Source organism: Amblyomma mixtum, chromosome 1 (genome assembly GCF_055824585.1).
Source record: "Amblyomma mixtum isolate Tamu chromosome 1, ASM5582458v1, whole genome shotgun sequence".
Lineage (NCBI taxonomy): Eukaryota > Metazoa > Arthropoda > Arachnida > Ixodida > Ixodidae > Amblyomma > Amblyomma mixtum.
This window is the reverse complement of record NC_143012.1, coordinates 66,006,739-66,017,980: the sequence shown is the minus strand read 5'-3', so window position 1 is coordinate 66,017,980 and position 11,242 is coordinate 66,006,739.

The following is an 11,242-nucleotide window of genomic DNA, read 5'->3' as shown; positions in this document are numbered from 1 at the left end:
CGTGACTGCGCTACACTCTACATGACGTGATAGGGCTAACTCAAATTATAGCGCAGCTCTCCGAGAGACATGACAAAGGTTAAACGCTCAGGAAACCGCCAGCCCGTAAACATCCGAGCGGCTCCGCGTGTGACAAGTTTCGACCGGTAAACAGATTAGGGCTTTTATTTTGTTGCACTATCACCCGTACAGCATAAATAGGAATTCTAGACTGAGCTCGCACTGTTCAGTGTAAACTAAAGTGCGAGAGTCATGCAGTGTATACTACAGCTCACATTCGTCTTGTCCCTACATGGGCTCATCATGGCGAGTGACACTTGGAACTTCTACCAGGTACAGTGGAAGCGATCTGTATTATTGCCCTTGTACGTACGAATGCCATTTGTAATTAGACAACTGTAGAGAGAAAAAAAAGTAAGCATTTCCATGGCGTCGCTGTAACCAGAGGTAGTCAAGTTTAAAGCGAGCTGCGTTAAAATTTCGTTGTGTTACAGCGTAGCATTCATATTTGAAATGTATTTCAGAGTTGAAATGTCGCGATCAATCCTGTAAAGGAAGACTTGTAGGCATGATTACATTAAAAAAGCAAAGCTCCGGATTTCAAAGAGAAGCTTAGGAGGTGTTGAATTAGAAGTAGGTGAGGGAGTTAATGCACAAGAACTTAGGGACCTTTTATTTGATGATGATTTTGCCCGTCGAAATAATTCAGGATCAGGGTATGAATCGCCGCGCATGAGTGAGCGTGCAACGGGCGAACTACTACAATAAGGAAGGAGAGGTTATTGGTTTATTATTAGGGCTTTAGCGTCCCAAAACGACTCAGGCTATGAGGAACGCCGTAGTGAAGGGCTCCGGAAATTTCTACCACCTGGGGTTCGTTAGCGTGCACTGATATCGCACTGTACACGGCCTTCTAGAATTTCTCCTCCAAAGAAATTCTGCCACCGCGGCCGGGATCGAACCCGCGTCTTTTGGGTCAGCCGCCGAGAACCATAACCACTGAGCCACCGCGGCGGCCCTGATTCCGTCGCTTCAGTTGCGGGGGTCCTCAGTGAGGAGGCATGTTATGGGAGACCATGTAATATCCGGCAGAATAGATGCGCTGCTCCGCTCCATCATCGGCATTGGTTGTCAAGGCAATCATGACAGTGGGTATATTAGGTGGCCAAGGTCACCTTCTACGACAAGCAGTGTGCTCAGCGACTATAACTGAAGAATGAAGGGAGAGCCATTTTGTCCTGCCGTGGCCATAAACTGGTTAGTGTGATGAGCATGCTAATTACATAACGAGAACTTTTGCACTGCTTCAATTCAGTTTTGCGACAGCGCAACACATTAGCACAGAAATCGGCACACTTTGTTTATGATTGCAAACGGAAGCTCGTGTAACTTCTCCCAGCAACGTGCATTGACTCGTCGCATTTTCTGGCACAATGCAATGCGACGTCTAAGCTCTAGACTAGTTCGTACCCGATGACCCAAGCGAGCTGCTTTAAGGCAGTCAGCGACACCTAAATCAGTAGACCTTGCTAAAAAACGTGCATAAACAGGGCTGCACAGATTAAAACAGCAAAAGTTCACTTAGGAGACAGCTTTGCTACAAAACGCTTTACAAGGCAATAGTGCCTGCGCGTGTTTTCGCTCAAACTTGTAAGTTCTCTCCAGTTTCACTGAGGCTCTACAAACACAAAAGCGGTGATCTTGCATTGCTTGAGTTTTCAGTGGTCCAATCGATCGTCTGTAAGACGCCATTTTGTTACCGCTTCCTGCAGGACACACGGTCGAGACCCATCCTGATGTACGAGTGCTACCGCACGGGGGTCACGGCCGAGCCAGCGAACACAGTGAACTTCACCATCTTGTGGGACTGCACGGGGTCCCTAGGCGTCTGGTGTCCTCTCCGCACGTGGGCTGCTCAGACCGGCGAGCCCAACAGCTACCAACAGTGGGTGACCTCAAAAGCACACTGTGCTGACCCAGTTTACGCTCTCGCAAAGAAGCATTTTGAGCTCTGACACGAAATGCGCCAGACAGGAATGGGCCACAGCGCCCGTAGTGCTGCCCACAATCTATAGGCCACAATCTGCGTTGATCTATAAGAATGGAGTGCAGTGCATAGGGCAGGTTCTCTCAGATCATGAATGGCAATGTGTGTTAACATCAATTTGAGCAGCAGGTGGCTCAGTGGTGAGGCGCTCGGCTACCGAGCCGGAGTACCCGTGTTCGAACCCGACCGCGGCGGCCGCGTTTCGATGGAAGCGAAACGCAGGAGGCGCCCGTGTCTGTGCGATGTCAGTGCACGCACATTAAAGATCCCCAGGTGGTCGAAATTATTCCGGAGACCTGTACCATTGACTACCACTACAGCGGCTGTGCGCTTCTCTACGCTTGCGTACATAGAAGCGTCCGTATATAGTGTGTTTTCGGATCGGCCTAGCCTTTTGTCCATCTGCTCGGCCCTAGCCCTCCGCCTCTCCTCGTGTAAGTTGGGATCCATGTTTTTAGGCAATGGCCCTACATTGAAAGTCCTTCTGAGGTCGTCTGGTACTTCTGTGTATCTGTCAGCCAGACCACCGGTGTTCCGACCCAACCTCTTCAGGGGAAATGACCTCCTGCGCTTCAGTGGGAGTGTCGGGGATAGCGGAGGCCGAAGAGATTGCCGTCGCGCTGGCGGTAGCCGAAGGCTATAGAAGAGGCCGCTCCCTGAACATTCTAACGGACTCGAAAGAAACATGCAAGAGTTATACGAAGGGCAACATTAGCGGCATCGCCCTTAGGATCATCGGCGAGGCGGCAGCTTCCGCTGGAAAAACGCCTATACAGCATATCATCTGGGTGCCAGCTCACGCAGGCGTAGCAGGAAACGAAAGGGCGGACAGCCTGGCTCGAGGGCTCACTTACCGAGCAGGCTTATCGGACGCCCCGGAGTTACGGCTACTCACGTGCGAGGGAGGCTACGCAGAGACCCTACAACTTTATAGGGGAACTAGATTGAGGTATCCACCACCACACAGAGCACTGACTAGGGAAGAGGCTGTAGGATGGCGTAGGCTACAGACGAACACTTTTCCTAACCTGTACATATACAGCAAAATGTCACCAACGCAATTCAGATCAGACTGTCCCTGGTGCGGCGGTACACCTACACTCTATCACATTACCTGGGAGTGCGAAAGAAACATAGCATTCCACAATTATCAACCACCGAGTGAGGAGCAATGGGAGAGCTGTCTCTCCAGCAGCGAGCTCGAGGTCCAGAGGGCCTTGGTACAGCACGCTGTTGAAGCGGCACGACTCAGTGGAGCCCTGGACTGAGGGCCCACCCTTGCTCGAAGACTCAAGTCGCCAGCGCCCAAGCAGGACGACCAAGAAGTCTTCATCTCCGCGAATCTCTTGAAAGAGCAATAAAAGTTTTCTCTCTCTCTCCGGAGACCTCCACTATGGCACCTCTTTCCTCTTTCACTCCCACCTTCATCCCTTCCCTTAAGGCGCGGTTCAGGTGTCCGTCGAGATATGTGAGACAGATACTGCGCCATTTCCTTTCCTCAAAAACCAATTTACCAATTTTTTTTCCCTCTTTCTCTTTCTTCTTTCACTCCCACTTCCTACTTTCCTCTCCAAACGGATGACGAATGTCCACCGAGATATGTGAAACAGTTACTGCGTAATTTCCTTTCCTCAAATACAATTTTTATTTTTTTCATTACGCCCCTCTTTCTCTTCTTTCACTCCCACTTCTTCCCTTCCTGCATGGTGCGGTTCAGGTGTCCACCGAGATCACAGAATTACTGCACCCTTCCCTTTCCTCAATATATATATATATATATATATATATATATATATATATATATATATATATATATATATATATATATATATATATATATTAGTTTCGTTCAAGGGCAAGGCATCGCGCTGAACGGGTGGTGGTCTGTTCCGTGGACTGCCTGGCAGCGCTACAACACGCTGTCGCGTCCCACTCCTAAAGGGGAAGCTTAAGAGTCTTTAATTAGCAGTTAATTAGTATTTAAGCATTAATCTGTAATTACCCATTGATTAGTAATTGGTCATCACTTAGTAATTAGTACTTCATTATGTGTGACGTCATGCAGTGGTGGCGCCACCAGTGCCAGAGAGGCAGTCAATGGTGCGGAAAACGCTTTCGCCTCCACGCATTTTAAACAGTAAAAGTGCCCCTGAGATGCCGCCACCGCTGCGATTGCCGCGCCGCGCCGTAGCTTCCGCAATTCTACTCGGGTTGGCCATTGGTCAAACCACAGCCAATTTTTTTAACAGGCCCAAATCTTCTGGTAAAGGCCTGCCTAGTCCCCGCAAAATACGCATTTTCATTCGATCGAATCCGGGAAAGAACACTTGACACACAGCTGCTTCAACCCGTTGCTTCCACACACTCGTACCCTTGCGCCATGATGTAGAGCACGTGTGAGTGCCCCGGCCATATTTTAATTTCTACTTCCACTGCTCATCTGCATCCTTGCGACCGAAGAACAGCACTCCACGCTCGCGTGTGATGCATCACAACCCGCACATCTCTTATTCTGGGGTTGTTAAAAAAAAAACAAATGACATGACGATATGTTGAGGTTGAGAATATGAACGCGACCTCTTATCTGTGTTCTATGGCACACTTTATACAGCTCGTTCGGTCGAAAAGCCGTCGGCGTCATAGTTGTAGTTGCCGGCACTGCGCGCGTTGGAAAGAAGTCTGTCATGCCAACAGTTTGCAGCAGAATGTTCCAGATGGTGTAATACCATTCAGCGTTTTTAGCAACATGAACTCACTATAGTTAAGTTAGAGAGCTCTCAGCAGGAATTCGAACGGGTGACCTACAATCGGGGCTGCGGGTGTCCACCGAGATGTGAGAGACAGTTACCGCAACTTCCTTTCCTCAAATCTAATTTTCGTTTCCTTAATTACGGCACCTCTTTCTCTCTCTTCTTTCACTCCCACCTACCTCCCTTTCCTTACAGCGGGGTTCGGGTGTCCACCGAGATGTGAGAGAATTATCGAGTTTCCTCTAATTGAGACTTGGATCGGTCTTTTCATCCACTAGCGTAAGCTGGCGACGACCACGCTCGACGAGCTGAAGGTGGTGGGAGATCAGGTGGGCGGAATGATCCGCAAAGTCTCGACAAGGAAGGGGGATTGCGAAGCAAAGATGCTCTGCGGCTGGCCAATGTCTTTGTAACAAGCAGAATCCTATACTCAAGCCCCTATCTGCGCCTCAACAAACACGACCAGAAAAATTACGAGGAACTTTAGCGGCTAAAGTGGTGAAAGGCGAAAGCCTGAGTGCTGCATTCTGCTACGCGATTGTTCACTGCACATTTTGATGGTGCATTAATTAACTGCCAATTAATGACGCTTAAGCTTCGCCTTTAGGAGTGGAACGCGACAGCGTGTTGTAGCGCTGCCAGGGAGTCCAGGGAACACCACCACCCGTTCGGCGCGATGCGTTGCCCTTTGAACGCAACGCTTTTTAAGGAAAGGAAATGGGGCTGTAATTTTCTGTCCTCTCGGTGGACACCTGAGCCGCACGGTACAGGAAGGGGGGAAGTGTGAGTGAAAGAAGAAAGAGGGGCCCGTAGTGAAGAAAATGAAAATTGTATTTGAGGAAAGGAAATTACGCATTAACTGTCTCACATATCTCAGTAGACACTAGTCGAAAATTGTATTTGAGGGAAGGAAGTTGCGCAGTGACTGTCTCACATATTTCGGTGGCACCCGTCAAAATTCGCGCGTGGTGACGTCACGACTATTTGGACCAATCTGAAACGCGGACAAATACGCCTTGCTCGTCGGTAAATTGGTTTTTGAGGAAAGGAAATTATCGGTCTCTCGTATCTCGGTGGACACCTAAACCTCGCCGTAACGGGAAGGGAGGAAGATGGGAGTGAACGAAGACACCGTATTCACTAGAGGCACCTTTGTTATTCCAAACCATCAAGCTGGCATGGCGGAGTGGTAGCGTGCTCGACTCGCACTCTGGAGACTGGGGTTCGATTCCTAAGCTCGGCCAATTTCTTACTCGGTTTTATTTATTTATCTTGTCTGACTAGAAAGGTTAATTGGACTAATTGGTTAAGTAAGCAATTAACTAAACTCAGTCAAACTTACTTGGAGCATCACTATACGATCCCTTTGATTGGTTGCATGGTTGGTATTGATTGTAAAACATTTTATTCGCCGGGAAGAGCTTGGCAAGAGGTCGCGTTAAGTGGTCGAGAGTACATAGCCCTCGACGACTTTGTCAGCCCACTCCACCGCCAAAACTTGCGTTCTGGGGTCAGAGCTAGCCAGCACGGTCTCCCACCGCTCGAGAGAAGGAGCTGTAACTAGATCACCCGGAGGTGGCTCTATTTTGCAGTCCCACAGGATGTGATCGTAGGTAGCACGGTGGCCACAGTGTTTGCAGTTTGGGTTGTAAAGATCTGGATAAATGTGCGCGAGGAGTGATGGGGTGCGTATCGATCTCGTCTGTAGACGACGCCACGTAACCTCTTGTTCTTTAGTAAGTCTTTTGTCTGGAGGGGGGAAAATTCTCCTCTCTAGTTTAAAATGATTGGTGAGATCATGATATGTGATCATGGAGTCCTTCGTGAAATTCAGGGAGCCAGACTCATCCACTGCCCGGTCGACGAAACCTCGGGCTTTATTGTGGGCTGCCTCGTTCCCCGGATTCCCCGAATGGGCTGGGACCCATATCAATTCGGAATAATTTGGTGAGAATTTGGTTGCGTTAAGGATTCTAAGGGAGGTGTTTGTAATTCGCCCTTTAGCGAAATTATTGATACCCATTTTGGAATCGCTGAAGATGATGCTCCCTTGGGTATGCGCTAGGGCGAGGGCTATAGCCGCCTCTTCTGCCGTTTCAGAGGATTTCGTTTTGATTGTCGCCGAGACGATGTGGTCACCATTCTCGTTCACAACCACAATTGCAAAGGCATTGGTATTTTTGTATTCTGCCGCATCTACATAAAGTGTTCCAGCGCACTGTCTGTATTTGTTATGTAAGGCTTTGGCTCTTGCTTGTCTTCTACCCTCATGGTGTAAGGGGTGCATGTTTTTGGGGAGTGGTTTGATTAGTAGGGTCGTCCTATAGTCGCGGGGTAAATCTACTTTAGCATCGTTATTCGTAGGTTGAAAGTTAATTCCGAGCCTGGTAAGAATACTCCTGCCAGTTCTGGAATTGGCTAATCACGCTGTTTGAGCCATTAAATGGGCTTCTTTCAGTTCATTGTAGGTGTTATGTATTCCTAACCTCATAAGCCTTTCGGTTGAGGCATTTAGTGGGAGTCCTAACGCAGCCTTATAGGCCTGCCGTATCATACTATCCAATTTGTCCTTTTCTGCTTTCGAAAATTTGAGATAAGGGGTGGCATAGAGTATCCTGCTTAGCGCAAAGGCCTGCACTAGTCGGCATAAATCTCTTTCCCTCACTCCTTGTCTGCGGTTAGCTATGCGGCGGATTAATCGCGCCGTCGCTTCTACCGTGCGTTTTAGCTTAGTGAGTGTGTCAGTATTCTTTCCATTTGTTTGTAAATACAACCCCAGTATCCTCATGGTCTGTACCTCTTTGACAGATCGTCCATTAACATAGACGTTTATTTGCGGGGGGGATGTCGTGGTACGCCTACCTCTTTGTTTACGACGGATCACGAAGAGTTCAGATTTTTGCTCAGAACAAGTGAGGCCGGATTCCCATGCGCATGCCTCAATGATGTCCACTGCTGCTTGGAGTGTGTCTTCTATGTAGCCTTCGCATCCTTTGGTTACCCAAAGTGTGATGTCATCTGCATAGAACGTGTGATGTAGGTCTGGTATTTGTGCCAGTTTGGGGGGAATTTTGATGAGGGAGAGGTTAAAAAGGAAAGGGGACAGGACGGAGCCCTGTGGCGTTCCTTTACTTCCTAGTGTGATTGGGGCAGACTCTATTGTTCCGACCGTTATCACTGCTGTTCTGTTAGTGAGGAAGGATCGGATGTAGTTGTACGTCCTTTCTCCGGGGTTGATTTCTGACAAGTTGATTTCTGCATGGTTGGTAGCCAAAGTAGAATTGACCCCGTTTGAAATTCGCGCACTGTGACGTCACGACCGTTTCGACCAACTGAAAAGCGTGACATATCTGTGACAGCTCCTGCTTACAACGATGAGACATTAAAGGCTTCCGCCATAACATCATCGAGGTGATCACACGCAAACTGGCGAAGAAAGCCCTCGACCTCCCGATAATCACGTCTAACCTGAGACTTCGAGGAACTACGAGAAGCCCACCTCACAGGTCAATAACCGCGATTATCGCAGACGCCGTCGGGACGCCGCCTGATGTGCCCGGCCTCGCTAAAGGACTTTGACCCTGCCATCTCTGGGGAGTGCCCGCACAGTGGGGAGAGGTCCTCGCACAGCTACCACATGGTGTGGGCGCGCCCCTCCAACCCTGCCTTTACTCCCAACCCAAACCCCACTGGGGCGGACCGTGAGGCGACCCTACTCGCCTGTTCTGACCTGAAAGCCCAAAAGGCGATGGTCAAACGAGCAATGGCGGCATCGGAAGCCACCCAAGCGGTGGAGAGAGAGAGAGAAAACTTTATTGTCGGAAAAGAAGGGTTCCTGGACGCTTAGCAGAAGGGCCAGGCGGCCGTTAGCTGATAGCTGGCAGCGACCTCTTCGGCGCGCTCGATGGCTCCTGCCTGGACGGCGGGGTCCGAGCTGCGCAGCACTTCTTCCCAGGCGTCTGGTGAGGGAGCTTCTATAAGAGCTTCCGGAGGAGGATCCTCCGGGCAGTCCCATAGCATATGATCGAGGGTGGCAGTGCTACCGCAGTGTTTGCAGGTGGGGTCTATGAGATCGGGGTACATGTGGGCGTAAATGTACGGGTTCGGGTAAGAATGGGTTTGAAGTCTTCTCCAAGCCACCTCTTGGTGTTTGGAGAGTGACTTGTGCGGGGGAGGATAGATTCTTCTAGAGAGTTTGTAGAATTGGGTAATTTCGTGGTACGAAATCACTGCCTCCATCTCGGATCCCCCTGGACGAGAACCCACCGCTCGGCCGACAAAACCTCGAGCATGTTGGTGGGCTGCTTCGTTCCCTGGGTTGCCTGAATGGGCAGGAGTCCATACCAGTTCTATTTCTCGTTGCAGTGTAATATTTGTGAGTATGTTTCTAGCAGTTAGGGATATTCTACCGCGCGAGAAGTTGCGTATGGCAGTCTTGGAATCACTGAGAATGATGTCAGCGTCAGTATTTGCTATGGCCAAGGCTATGGCCGCTTCTTCTGCTTGATCCGCGTACTTGACCGTGACTGAGGCCGCAGAGATGCACTCGCTTCTTCCTGCTATGAATTTGGATGCGCAGATAGCGAAGGCCCCTTGGCTGAAATTATAATCGGCTGCATCGGTGTATACTGCTCCAGGATGATTGAGGTACTTTCTATGCAGAGCCCGCGCTCTGGCTCGTCGTCTGCCATCGTGGAAGCCCGGTAGCATATTTTTGGGGAGCGGTTTGATGAGTAGTTTGTCGCGCACTCCTCGTAGTAGAGGGCCCGGTCGGTTAGACATGGGTTCAGCGTTTACGCCTATTCGATCTAGAATCCCCCTTCCCGCTGTAGTGTGGGCCAGTCTTTGGATGTGCATCGCCTTGTGTGCAGTGATGAGTTCTTCTACAGTGTTGTGTATACCCAAGGATAAAAATCTGTCCGTGGGTGTGTTTCTAGGAAGCCCTAGACCAGCTTTATATGCCTTTCTGAGTAAGCTGTTTAATCTGTCGATGTCCACCTTAAAGAGTTTGAGGTATGGTAGAGAGTAGGTGAATCTGCTAATGACGAATGCATGTATAAGGCGACAGATGTCGGCCTCCTTCATACCTCTCTTCTTAGCAGTGATTCTTCGAATGAGCCTGACTATCTGGTTGACCATTGTTTCCAGACGGGTGATTCCAATGTTGCTCTTACGATTATTTTGAATGAACAGACCTAGTACTAGAATGGTTTCGACCTCCTTTATCGGGAGACCTTGAAGGTGCACCTCTATGATGTTTTCTCTCTGTTTCTTATGTCTGATTAGAAGGAGTTCAGACTTGGGTTGAGAACATTTGAGTCCTATGCTACTCGCATGCTCCTGGACTACTTGTACTGCTTTCTGAAGAGTTTCTTCTATGTGAGCATCGGAGCCATTCGCCACCCATAGGGTAACGTCGTCCGCATAGAGTGTATGACGTAAGTCCTCTATGGCGTTTAGCTTGCTAGGCAGTGATATGAGTGATAGGTTGAAGAGAAAGGGTGACAGGACGGAGCCTTGCGGCGTGCCTCTATCTCCCAGTTCTATCCTATCCGATCTGATGCCCCCGATTGAGAGTTCTGCCGTTCTTCCCGATAAGAAAGAACTGACATACTTGTAGGTTCTGGCACCTACATTTATGCTCGAGAGGCCTCTTAGAAAAGGCCTTCGACTACGTGTCGCATGGAGCAATTCTAAGTCAAGTCCAAGAACGGCTTTGGTGCCGGTTTTATCCGGGGGATCTATGACGTCGTTATACAACTGGAGCATGACGTCTTGGGTTGTTAGGTGGCTCCTGAAACCTACCATAGTACTGGGTAATAAGTCATTATCCTCAGCATAGCCTTGCAATCGGCTCAAGATCACATGCTCCATGAGTTTGGCTAAGCACGAGGTAAGGGATATGGGTTTGTGGTTGTCAATGCTGAGCTTCTTGTTGGGTTTAGGAATGAACGTTACTATCGCGTGTTTCCACGACTGAGGAAGTTCTCCTTTGCGCCAATATCCATTCATTAAATCGGTAACTGCCGAGAGAGATTTACCATCTAGATTTCGCAGCATCTTATTCGTGACTCCGTCCGGTCCCGCGGCTGATGTTGTGCGAAGGTGACCGATTGCAGCCCATGTCTCCGCGTCTGTTATGTCTCTGTCCAGCTCCTCGTTGGGAGCTTAAGGGCGTCGCTTTTGGACGTGTTCAGGTATCTCTTTCGAAGTTCGTCTAGGAGCTCCGCATCTGTTCCGGGAAATCCGTGAATGATTTCGCTCATGTGAGATCTGGTAGTAGATTTTGTTTGAGTGGGATCTAAGAAGTGCCTTAAGAGGAGCCAGGCCCTTTTGCTGCCTAACTGACCATTTAGGCTGTCGCATATCTGGCCCCATTGTTGCCTAGATAAGTCGGATGTATGTGCTTCGATCTGCCTCTGTAGTTTGGCTGCCTTTAGCTTAA